Genomic DNA, 14064 nt, shown 5'->3' with positions numbered 1-14064 from the left:
ATCTATCTATCTATCTATCTATCTATCTATCTATACTGTGTGTGTGTGTGTTGTATATATATATATATATATATATATATATATATATATATATATATATATATATATATATATATATTAAGCCATGTTTCCAGTAACTATCGATGCTTTACGTTGTAATATTCCCATTATCCTGTTGAATTCAAGTTCAAAGTAACTCTAGATAAAATCTCAATTCAAAATCATAGTTATCCCTGTTGAAAACATATGGACAGAAAATGCTCTTATAAGTACCTAGAAAATGATCTTTAGTGAACTGAGTTCTTAAGAATGATTTTATCATTGAATTCAGTGATAGAATTCTTCATTCTACAATGACTTGGAAATATATATATTTTTATGTATTATTTAATGCCACCTTAGATGTACTTTGCCGAGTGCTCTAGGAAGTAGCATTCTTGGTAGGATACACCTGAACTGTGTGAATATTGCTTATGTTGAAATTAATCACTATAACTTTTACTAAACTATATAAATAAGGTCAGAGTGATGGGTGGTATTTAAAGGGACTTGTGCTTTGTAACATGCGTTTGTTTTGCAGGCTAATCATGGAGTAAATAAATGCATGGGTATTTAGGATACATTAAGTGCAATCTGCATTACACTAATGTAATACAACTGTAACTTATAATGTATGGACTTAAGGGCAATTTGTTGCATTATATATATATATATATATATATATATATATATATATATACAGTGTGTGTGTGTGTGTGTGTGTGTGTGTGTGTGTGTGTGGTGTGTGTGTGTGGTGTGTGTTTTGGGGTATAGCAAGGATTCTATATCTGAAATGACAATGTATTTTATGATCTTGATTGCAATTGCCACTGGTTAAATCAATAACCATATCTTGATAAAAAGTAGTGCGTATGGGGACTTGATAGATATACTGTATGCTCTCCACTTCACAAATCCGCTTTATTATTGATAGCCATAATGAAATTTTAACAAACTGTAAATAAAAGTCTCCTTTCATTACTGTATATAATGACAGTCGGTCCTGGAGTAAGTTACACCTTATAATGCCTGACCCTCTACCATGGGTATAATGCAGGAAAACATCCTGGTCTAAGACATCAAAACAGCTTTAGTGGTTACAAAATTGTCATGTGACCATTGTAGTTTTGTATGCATCCAGATACATTGGCATAGAAGCATGCGCTCAGATATATATATATATATATATATATATATATATATATATATATATATATATATATAGTGCTCAGATATATGTACACAGTGACAAGTAGTAATAGTCATAAAAGTACTAATTCTTAAACTTGGTCCAATGGGGGGAAAAATTAGAACAAATAAATGATATATGAAATAAATTGTTTGTGAGCTAAGCATATAAACCGGCAAAGCATAGAACCTAAATGCATTATAAGATGGTAATAATAATATAGCCTATGTACTATTCAATTAACTGTAGAGCTAAGGCAGGATATGTCTCTCTATATAAAAGGATCTACTGCACTCGTGTGACCCATCACATTGTCTGTATGTTGTAATCTTCCCCTCCCATGTGCAGGACTCGGTGTGAAATATCATTTTCCTGTTATGTAATACATGCAGTAACTGTGTGGAGGCAGAATACATTTATATATCAGTGTCATCTTCTTGGTCTTCGTATCTTGGTCTTTCAGCAATGGAACACTGTTGAAAAGCTAAAAATGCACAGACATTGTAATGGTTAGCATTACTGCCTCACAGCGCTGGGGTCATGGATTCGATACCCACCATGGCCCTAACTGTGGAGTTTGTATATTCTCCCCATGCTTGCGTGGGTTTCCTCCGGGTACTTCGGGTACTCCCACAATCCAAAAATATACAGATAGGTTAATTGGCTCTCTACAAAAATGATCCCAAGAGTGAATGTGTGTGCGTGTATGTGGTAGGGAATATAGATTGTAAGCTCCACTGGGGCAGGGATTGATGTGATTGTGAAAGTGAAATATCCTATGTACAGCGGTGGGTTCCAATTGGATCCCTCTCATTGAACTCTGCAATACGAAGCCCATAGGCTTGTATTAGGCAAACCATCTACAGATGGCATTGCCGGCCGGGTTCCATAAGCTTGGTGCATATGCCAAATGTTGGCATATGTGGAAAACAGCTTTTTCGTTGGTTTGACAGCAGTTTTGGATCAAACCCATAGTGAGAACAAAATACTGTTACTCGAGCATCCTTCTCTAAATTTTCCCCTCCCTCCATGACCAACACCAACTATATTGAATGGCAGTGGTTTACACTTTTACACTGTGATGGAAGAAAAATGACCCTTCGATGACTAGAAGGAGGGATGATTTGGGCTGTTTGAGGATTTTGGGAGAGATTAATCAAATATTAGAGAGAAATAAAGCAGTGAGAGATAAAGGGCCTTATTCTGATTCACTCCTTATGTCAAATTCCTTCTTAGATGGACAAAACCATGCTGCAGGGGGGCAGATTTGGAGGAGTTATTTTGTTTCATGCAGGGAAAATACTGTTTTATTTTTACACTGCAATATAGATCTCACTTTGAAGTAAAACCCCACCCAAATCTAACTCTCTCTGCACAAGTAAAATCTACCCCACCTGCAGTGCACATGGTTTTGTCCATCTAAAAAGGAATTTGCCAAAAGGAGTGCACCAAAATAAACCCCAAAGTATTTATTGTTCAGCTCTTGATGTCCCTTTTCAAACTATGGGGTAGATTTATTAAGCTTGGTGAAGTGATAAAGTGTCTGGTCTTTATCACCGGCCAATAAGTTCCTACCTGTCATTTTTCAAACCAAGTCTGCAACTTCACAGTTAGGAGCTGATTGGCTGATGATAAAGTACCAGCTACATTATCACTTCACCGAGCTTAATAAATATGCCCCTATGTTTGCAGAGTGACTGTTTGGTTAGTACTTTATTTCTCTCTTCTTTACCTCTCTCCACAACGCTTTGATAAATCTCCTATTTTATGCTCCATGCAGAGAATCTAACCAACCTTAGCAGTAAACAGATTACACACTGCCACTAAACCTAATCTTATATAACATGTTATGTACTATCTACAAATCTGATAAGGTTAGAGGAACCCAGATATTGGCCTTTTACTGTCTGAAATGGACAAGGACTTCCAACCATCTTACTGTACATCAGGTCACCCCACCAATGAATGAGTAGGATCAGGGCCCCTATTGCCATTATTCTTCCTCTGCTGTATGTATGCGTGTAACCAGTGTGCAGCGGGTTAAATAGCAGATTGCCAGATCTTACTGTACATACACAGCAGAACATTGTATAGGAGATGAGTGTGTCAATATTATGGGGCAGTGCACCATCTACTCCTGTCCACCTATCACTTCAGCAGATTATATGTGACTTTGGTAGTATATTATATGGAGTCTCGGGACCGTCAAATATGAATATTGATGTGAGACTCCGGTCTCAGTGCTGTGGTCAGAGATTATGTTTTCAGATAGACTTTTACATGGGTTCTGCTGGATGGAAGGAACGGAGATGGAAAGCTGGGTACGGACCAGGCTTTTACAAGGATACAATGAAGTAGACTGTTGTGGGGCAGATTTATAAAGCCTGGTGAAGTGATAACGGGGCTGGTACTTTAGAGACTGATCGGCTCAAAACTGCCATTTTTTAAACCCAGCCAGCCTGCAAGTTAACATTTGGGAGCCGATTGGTTGGTGATCAAGTACCGGCTACTTTATCACTTCACCAAGCTTAATAAATCCGCAAAGTGGTGAGAGATAAACTACCAACCAGTCTGCCCCTAACTGCACCATTTTGTACAATACGTTGAGACGTTTTGAGCCTTGAAAAGTGATAAAGTGAAGAGTGATAAAGTACCAACCAATCAGGTCCTGCCATGTTACAGAGGGCCTTATTTTGGTTCACTCTTAGAGGCAAATTCCTTCTTAGATGGGTAAAACCATGTGCACTGCAGGGGGGGGGGCAAATGTAACATGTGCAGAGAGAATTACATTTGGGTGAGTATTTTGTTTCTGTGCAGGGAAAATACTGGCTGCTTTATTTCTACACTGCAATATATATCTCACTTTGAAGAAAAACCCCACCCAAATCTAATTCTATCTGCACATGTTATATCTGCCCCACCTGCAGTGCACATGGTTTTACCCATCTAAGAAGGATTTTGCCTCTAAGAGTGAACCAAAATAAGGCCCAGAGTTTTATATATGAGTTAGGATGTTGTTGGTAGTTTATCGGGTACTTGTGAGTTATCCGGGCTGCCGATTTTTTCATCGCGCCCGAAAAATCACGGGCATCGCGTCGGTCGCGGCCATTATAAGGGGCCGCGACGCGACCGACGCGATTTCCCATATACAGTAATGTTAAAAGACGCGATGGACCCGATTTCCCATAGACAGCAATGTTAAAATGATTACAGTAATGTTAAATGATGTGCAAAATAAAATGACAATGTGAAATGGGCCAATATGGCCATTTCACATTGGATATGTTTAAAAAAAAATTTTTTCATGGCCCCGTTAACGCCACCCCGCTATTGATGCCAACCCGAAGTGTGGCGAGCGCAGCGAGCCCGCGAGGGGCGGCGGTACGCGTCGTCCGACCTTTTCATACTCCTACTATCCATGTCGGCGTGGAGTTGAGAATAGAAAGTGTGGCGAGCGCAGCGAGCCCGAAGCGTGGCGAGCGCAGCGAGCCCCGCGAGGGGACGCGGACACCTGTGAAGCCCGCGAGGGGACGCGGATACCTGCAATTTTTCATTGATATTCCAGATACAGATGATTTTTCACCCTCATTGTGACATTCCGTGCGATTCCCTTAGTTTTATATGGCAAGAAATACTCTTGCTATTTGCTGTAAGGCGGCTGGCTATATATTGTAATAGACGTATTGTCCCTTGGCTGTTACTCTTCACTACAATTGCTGAATCATGAGCACCTTACCCAGAAGCTTCTCCAGTGAAATCTTAGTCCTGCCTGCTGCTTGTAGCAATGGCCGGGAGCAGGGTGTTGCTGGCAAACTCTTGTATGTTGTAGGAGGGGAAGTGGTCTTGAAGCAAGTGATTGTTTAATTTAAACAGAGAACAAGACTATTACATTAAGGAGGTTATTCTTGTTGACTCACAAGGAATGTTGCAGCCTTGCGAGTTCACCAGATGCCGCCCGTACGGTCGCCCGCCCCCCACTCGCGCGCCCCAATCCCCGGCAGGCATGCGAATGGATGTTAACATCTATTACCATGATCACCATTACCATGGGAATACCCATGAAACGCTGGGCGTTTCGATGGGTGGTTCCCCCGGCCCCGCCGCCCCATGCCCCACACAGCGGCTGCACATGTGCATGAATGACTATGCCCATCCACAGTCGCAAAAAATCGCTCCCCTGTGAGTACACACAGGGGAGCATGGGAACTAGAATAGGCTCCTAAATCTCAATAGACAGCACAGTGTTACAAGAAGTAGTGTTGCTCCTCACAGTACTTAGGGGCAGATCTATTAATCTATTAAGTGAAGTGATAAAGTGTCTGGTTTATAGCACCAGCCAATCAGCTCGTAACTGTGAAGTTACAGGCTTGGTTTGAAAAAAGACAGGTAGGAGCTGATTGGCCGGTGATAAAAAACAGACTCTTTATCACTTCACCGGGTTAGGCTGCACAAGAGGAGGTTAAGGTTAGACCTCGAGTAGTGAGTTTCCTACAGCCTTGGAATAGTATGTAGGCAGGACAGGGAGATAATCACTGGAATTATAAATGACGCCATTTTGGCCACTCCCCGTGGATCGCATTATTTTGCTTTGAGGGGGGTGGGACCTGTGAGATCCCGGTGTGCCCCACAAAGTGGCTGGCTGTTCTCTTGTAGAGTAGAATTCAAAAGTAGGTAGGCACTGTATGACTATTGCAGCACTAAAATATCCTGTTTGTCTCTTTAACCCTTTGAGTGCCAAGTGAATCTGTCAAAATAGGTGTATCAATTGTCATATAAAATAAAATACATTTTTATTCATCATAATGACCTGTAATGTTACGTTATATAGGAAATGTAAAAAAAAATGATCACAACATTTTTTATTTGAATCTATATAACAAATGTGAGAGAAGCTGGTATTTTTAGCGGATATTTTGAACATCTCTCACAGAGATGTTGGCAGTCAAAGGGTTAATAGACTAATTCATGTTAATTTAGTTAATGGGTTTGTACTGAGTCTCTTGTCTCTGAGTCAAACTTTGTTTATACTGTATTAAAAAAAAAGAACGTTTGGCAAACCTTAGGAACAATTTTCTACTGTCGCTTTTACAAAAATTTTCTAGCAATATATAAAAATTTGTCCGGATATGAAAGTACTGTACATGCAGCATCTGCCATAACCAGAGACTTATAGATTGTAAGTAATGAGTTCACAGACCTACAGAATTTCAATATCCTTGGCGTGGTGCTGAGTTTTCTTGTAGCATCAGCAGAGTGAGTGATATTTACAGATATCTATATATATATATATATATATATATATATATTGTTTTTTTATTCCAAACATTTTATATTTTATTTATTTTTTTAACCATTAGTAAATTGGTGATGTTTTAAAGATAATAAGGTTCTGTTATGCCCAACGTGCATTTAATTATTACATTTGGGTCGGATGAGTTCAAACTGAAATATAAATTGCAGGATAAAAATAAAGCGGCCAGTATTTACCCTGCACAAAATAACTCCCCCAAGTCTATCTCTCTGTTACGTCTGCTCCGCCAGCAGTACAACATGTTTTGCCCATTTTGAGAACAAATTTGGGTACTTGTTTAGTTTCACGGCAGCAGATATCGCATGCAATATCGCATTCGATTTGCATACGATTTGATGTGCGATGCGATTTACTAACTGTTCATAACCCCACTATCCACTACAGCATAGAGTTGATTTTATATAGTGTGGCGAGCGCACGCCGATTGCTTTACATGTATTCTGAATCCCCTCGCAGGACTCACTGCGCTCGCCACGAAATACATGTAAAGTAATCCGCTTCCGCTCGCCACGCTTCGGGCTCGGTGGCTCGCTGCACTCGCCACACTAAAGAAATTCAACTCTTTGTCATAGTGGATAGTGGGGTTATGAACAGGTATTAAATCGCATCGCACATCAAATCGTATGCGATATTGCATGCAAATTGTATGCAAATAGCATGCGATTTATCTGCCGCCGTGAAACTAAACAAGTACCCAAGTTTGTCCTGCTATCAGGTTTGAATTAGGCCCCCTGTTCTATGGACCTAATACGTGTTTGTAAGCAAGTGCAGTTGCCGTTTGCAAGGCTACGGAACTGCATTACTGAAAAAAAAATGCCCACCAAACCAAGTGCAAACTAATTCGCAATTGCGTAAAAACTCACACACAAAAAGAGTTGAGGGTTGGCCTATGGCTATGCAGCTTGGACACAGTAGTAGCGGAACATGTGCCATGTTGTAGCACATATGAGCTCACAGCTGACAGTATATACCCGCCCTGATAAAGATCATGACACCTAAGCCTTTTGCCAACCACTCCCCATAAAGTCCCAGTTGATACCTCCAAACGGTCACTTCCTGTTAATCAACTTGCAGTGTAAACCTAATTGAGGGCAAGAACACAGTGGCACGTTTGCGCTCGCGTTATAAGCACAGTCTGACCATAATCACTCTATTGTGTTACTGTATATTATAATCAGCCATTGCATAAGAACAGGAGTCATGTTTCTTTGTAGTGGTACAGTACCTTGTTTTAGTTTAATTTTTAATTCTTATAACTAGTTCCACAATCAGGAAGAAATCAGTGAAATCATTTCAGAGGGGAATAAATTATGCATATGAACACTTATCCGGAGTTTGGAAGCTACAATAAATCTTATATCATCATGAGACTTTAGAGGATTCATTTATTAAACCTTCAAGAGAGACAAGGTGAAGTTGTCCATAGCAACCAGTCTGCTTTTAGTTATCATCTAGCACAGTCTATAAAATGACAGATCAAAGCTCATTGATTGATATGGGCAACTTCTCTACTTTATCTGTCTCAACATTTCAATGACATCTTTCCCTAGATGAGTAGCCGTGATTTTTTTTTTGTGTGTGTCATCATCTTTTTTGATAGAGATAGGGCCTGTGAGATTTAGTATGCCCCACAAAGTGGCCTTCTCTTCTCTTGTAGCGTAGAATCTATTAGTTTCTAGATACTGTGAGCCTTATTCTGATTGAGTCGGATGGCTCCGAATGCGGATGGACGGCTGATGGTTGGTGTTTGCGCATGTGCAGAGGTGTATGTGCGCATGTGCGAACGCCGTGCATGTCAGAATACGGCGTGAATTCTGTACAATCCGAACAGGGGGTGGAGAGGGGCGTGAAGGGATGTTTGGGCTAATTACCATATGCGTACGCCCCGCGTTTCATGGGTGTTCCCATGAAAACGCTGGGCGTACGTATGGTAATCCGGCCGTAATGTACATGTGGGGGGCGGACATATGACATAGCCGGATGCCAGCTGCCCTCCCATATCCCTGTGTTTGCACGGAGAAATGGTCTGGAGCACTCTGTGCTGCCTCACCACTCGGTCCAGCATTCGATGGTCGGCGACCATCGAATGATGGGGGAGGTTCCCATAGATGGAGGAGGTGTTCACATGAAAAATCCACTCGCCGTCCGTTCGGTTGGCGTCTTACCGCATTTGGACGGTGTGAGCGATCCGTACGGAAGGTGGGGCTAAGAACACTCGGGTCCTGTCCGAAAATACACATCCGACCGAATCAACTAGAATAAGGGCCTGTATGACAAAAATAACCAGTTTCACCTACAGCACTTGCAGCGGCAACGGAACAACTTTAGGCATGGCACCGGAGGTTGCAGCCTGAAGAAAGGGTGAGCAGCTGAGTAGCGGGACGCCGCAGCTCAGCTGACACCAATATTGAGCATTGCACATTGGAACTGTGTCTATAGTGACCCACAGAGACTTATAGGCTTGTCATATCTTTTACCCCCAAATACCCCAAATTTTCCCAACTGCCCAACATAAGTTTACTGCGATTACCTGAGGAGAACATAGATCCCGGATTAGGGATCTATGATATAGGGGGTTCCTTAAAGATACCCTAACACCCATTAAGAGTCTCCCCGAAGTAATACTGTGTGATTAATAAATCACCTTTTACCCACTACCTGACGATACATCTCATATAGAAGGAGAGCGCTTAGTAGATCACCAGAATTATTGACCCTACGAGCTTAGACCACTTGCACTGAGCAGCACCTTCCGCACCCACCTGATTGAGTGCAGGCAACATACCAAAATTAGTCAATTTACCCCCATGTGTACAGTACATCTTGCTATATCTTTGTGGATCAATCGATTGACCCAAAGACTGTTCACATTAATAAATACAGTGCAATCAAATGTTCTATCCACTAATACAGAGTGGATGCTCAATATTGTGTAGGGTAAACTACTGGTACTGTAGCTCAAGTTAAGGAACATCACAAGAAAATAAGGTTCCGGATTTAAATTTGAAACCTACAGTGAATGCAGTCCTATTTCATCAATGGTACAATTCAACAAGGGAAGAAATAGGACAAGTCTGTACATAGTATTTATGTTTTGTTGAATGGGAAGGCAATAACTGTTGAGATGACATACTGTACTGTACAAGGCAAGCATGTAGTCATAAGTTTACCGGTATGGCATGTATTATAAAGAATGCTTAGAATTAGACTTTCTGAATTAGAGGATATTGGCATAAAAAGGTATAGGAAAGCATATTAAGAAATAATTTTCCCCTGCCACATCTAGCACTACAAAAGTGCCCGCAGTTGTTTGATTCCCCAAGCAATGGCAATTTGTGATTGGTTAGTATTTCTTCTTGCCATAGCGCCCTTTTATGTATATGGTTAGGCATACACCTTCCCTAAATAATAAGTATACTGTCATTAGTGTGTGCGACAAGGTGTTGTGGCAGGACTGGAGTGTTGAAAAATACCCTTTTTGGGTATAGTCAAGACCATACTGTATCTCACAACAATTTCCATGCATGCACATTCAAGACATCTTCAAGACACATTTGTGTCATCAGCATATTTGTCCCAATTTATATGAGGGTAGTAGGTGTTTTCCATGCTGCACACAGCAAAGACCTGTAGCCTTACATTGATCCTTTTGTGCTAAGTACTCCTACTAGGTGGCTTGGCAAGGGCCGTACGAAAACTTTGACCCCGGTACTGGCATAGGAGTGTTGGTTAGAAATGGCGTGTCCATGTCCCCCATAAAAAAAAAGTTTGCTTCACTGTGGGGTGTCTTTTAGATGGAGGGGGGGGGGGCATCCTATCTCTCATAATCTGGGAAGCAGGTCCCTCCTCCTTGGCCAGTGCCAGTGTGAAGTTGCCACTGGGAATATGGAGCAGAGGAGAGGGATGCACCAGCTACTAGGATCAAGGTATATATATATATATATATATATATATATACACTGGACGGGGCCCTGCACCAAGCCCAGGCTAGGTTCTAGTGGACATGGTACACTCCAGTTGTTACTGTACTTAAAACTGTGGGGATGATTTACTTAGTGATAGTTGCAATGGCATATGTAATACATATATATATATATATATATATATATAGTGTAGCCTGAACCTGTGTACTCTCCAACATCCAAAGAGCAAGTCTTGCTCTTTGGATGTTGGAGAGTACACAGGTTCAGGCTACACTAAGGGGAATTCTTTCTCCACCCCAAAAATTAGGAAGTGATTATTTATCACCTTTTTGGAGGCCGAAAATTAAAACCATATACCAGCTTATTTACTTCCCCAATTGAAACCTGGGAGTAAACTAAGGGATCACACATTGAAGGTTTAAATTGAAGATTCTGCCTTTATTGGCCATCCTTGTCTACCTAATTTTCATTCACTGGCCTTTGAGCATCATGTCCCCATGAATATCCAGTAGTGTATGGGACCACTTTTTTCATAATTGGTCCAGTTCTATTTTAAAAAGAAAGAAAATAAGAAAAAGTTCTTTAATTAAGGATCAAAAAACAGTAACTACTTTCAGTACACTTTGAAAATACAGTGTGAATAAAAATTATCCCTACTATTCTACAAGCTAAAAACAACTTTAATTCAATTAAGATTCATACTATAAGTATCAATCCCCTGATGAAGTCTCATAAAGAGACGAAACGCGTCGGGTACTTGGTATGATCCTGATTCAAAGAGAATACTCCTTTTCCAAGAGCACTTGCATTTTATGTGTTTTATAAATAAATGTTTTATACTTAATGAGAAGTCTTGGATAATAATAATTTTTTTTTTTACATTGATTGGAAAGACATAACATATTATATTGTCTAATAACTGAAGGGCGCCTAAATAACACTATTGGGTTGTATATATATATATATATATATATATATATATATATATATATATATATATATATATATATATATATATATATATATATATATATACAGGGCTATTTTTCTGCAGGCTCCAGCAGGAACTGTGGCCCTTATTCTAGTTCACTCTTTCTGACAAAATATTTCTTAGATGGACAAAACCATGTGCACTGCAGGTGAGGCAGGTGTTACTTGTGCAGAGATAATTAGATTTGGGTGGGGTTTTACACCTGCCTCACCTGCAGTGCACATGGTTTTGTCCATCTAAGAAATATTTTGTCAGAAAGAGTGAACTAGATTAAGGGCCACAATTCCTGCTGGAGCCTGCAGAAAAATAGCCCTGTATATATATATATATATATATATATATATATATATATAGATAGATAGATAGATAGATAGATAGATAGATAGATAGATAGATAGATAGATAGATAGATAGATAGATATGTCAAAAAAGAGGACAGGAGGGGCGCTCCATAGTGCATAAATGACAATTTTAATAAAACGATGATAAAACCAATTTCATGTATTATATTCATATATTAATTATAAGCAAAAATGAAATCTTCAAATCAATATAAAAATGAATAAAGTAGTATATGTGTGGTTGCTTTACAAGACATGTCATTTGTTAATAGATGCCGCACCAAACACAAGAGAGATAATTACTCTGACCAGAGATACTGATCTATACAGCGTCAAATTACTAAATAAATGTAGCGAACATCAAGTTGATATTTTTTTCCTAGTAATTAACAAACTGTTACTGTTATTATTAAAAATTATAAAACAAATTACAGGCAGCTATAAGCTAGTATGAACACAATGTTATATAACTGAGTGATACTATTTTTTATTGGGGGGGGGGGGGGATCTTAGAATGCACACCCAAGATACATGAGGTGCTATCATGCTGGGACTTGTAGTTCTGCAAATAAAAATACATGGTGCAGATGCACACTCCATATTATTAATCAATAATAGAGGCTCTTGGTATATTATTTGGCCAAGAAATATTTGCCCACCAACCAGCTTCACGGTGGCCTCATTTCTGGTGGGTCCCTAATACTAAGTTTGAATCTGGGGCGCGGAACCCCGAAAAGGTTGGCATAGGCCTGTCACCCCAGGGTAGCACACAAGTGAAAAACTAAGCTAAAGGTGTATTAATAAGAAAGTAGCAGAAGCTAGAGGTTAAAAAGTGAAGTGCTAGAAAGTATAATATATTAGTGGGAAATAAATAGTGCTAAATAAATGTTAGGGTGTGCCACCCCAAAAGCAACTCAGCCACACCAACCCAAGGGGAGCCGCGCCCCAAATCCATCCCCAAGACTAGCAATAAATGTCAATTTTAGGTCTTACCTATATTGTGCCTCCAGTTTGCAGTCTGGCTACCAGGGACCAAGCTGGTAAAATAATATTCAAATCAGGTGGGTGGGGTGCTACTCTAAGTTGAAGGAGTCCCAACCTTCAGGTGTACAGGTGTACACAATATTAGCTTATTGGGGGGGGGGGATCTTAGAATGCACACCCAAGATACATGAGGTGCTATCATGCTGGGACTTGTAGTTCTGCAAAGAAAAATACATGGTGCAGATGCACACTCCACCGTGAAGCTGGTTGGTGGGCAAATATTTCTTGGCCAATTAATATACCAAGAGCCTCTATTATTGATTAATAATATGGAGTGTGCATCTGCACCATGTATTTTTCTTTGATACTATTTTTTATATAATCCCTAATGTTACTGGATGTAAATCTTTGTGTTATTACCCTGCAAGAGGTTCAAACAAAAAAAGAATAAAAACATGATTGGGCCAAGAATTCATAGGGAACTCCATTAACTAAAATTATGTTGATGAAGATGATGATGATGACGATGAGACTTCAGACTCTATATGCTTCATGCCTTTTTAGCTGTTATCCCATTAGTTCCATTTGACTTTACTTGCTCTCTCTTTGCTCTGTCTACCTGGTTTGTACTGTAATATGTTAATGTTTAATCTGTATTTTATTTAACTTGTAATGCTAGCTAAACAATGATGACAATACTTGTGGTGTCACACCTGAGGGTTTGGTCGGGCTTGGGTAGGCATGTAGTGGAGGATCTGGAGCTGAGGGTGCATGGATGAAGCTGAGAGGCTTTATCCAGCTATGCTCATAGAGCAAATATTATTGATTGTCGGTTCTGCTAGATAGGACTAGTAAGTGGCATTGGTGAACTAGCAGTGGACTGCCTGAAGGTGTTAGCAGAACTGGAACCAACTTTATTGTACTGGATCCGGAGCTGGAAAGTGAAGGCAGGCCACTGGAACCAGACTGGAACCGGAATGGTACTGAAGCCAGATTGGAACCAGAATGTAACTGAAATCGGACTGAAACCAGTAGGTAACTTGACCGGAACTGGGCATTTGTTGCTAGAATTACCTTTTAGAATTACATAGATCTATCTTAATGACCAGACTGGATCTGGAAGCTGGAATATGCTGGGACTATTTCCCAGACTGGAACTCATAGCTTTAAACACACTGGATCAAATGGACTAGTGCAGAGCACAGCACTGAGTAATTTCTCCAGCAGAATCGACATTGTACTAGCGATTTGGGAATGATAAGAAGTCACCTTTATAGCGTTGAGTT

At 40.0% G+C, this 14064-nt stretch overlaps 1 protein-coding gene and 1 long non-coding RNA gene across 5 annotated transcripts in view; both read left to right on the top strand.

Annotated features, from left to right (window-relative positions):
• AJAP1 (adherens junctions associated protein 1) overlaps nt 1–14064 on the top strand; it is a 282173-nt gene that overhangs the window by 3029 nt on the left and 265080 nt on the right. The window lies entirely within an intron of this gene.
• Nucleotides 10715–11312, top strand: LOC146041955 (uncharacterized). The gene is made up of 2 exons (XR_014463689.1): nt 10715–11001; nt 11067–11312. It is a non-coding gene; the product is annotated as an uncharacterized LOC146041955 (long non-coding RNA).

Source organism: Crinia signifera, chromosome 19 (genome assembly GCF_055691185.1).
Source record: "Crinia signifera chromosome 19, ASM5569118v1, whole genome shotgun sequence".
Lineage (NCBI taxonomy): Eukaryota > Metazoa > Chordata > Amphibia > Anura > Myobatrachidae > Crinia > Crinia signifera.
Note: the sequence above shows the minus strand (reverse complement) of the source record. Positions and strands in the feature narration are given on the sequence as shown.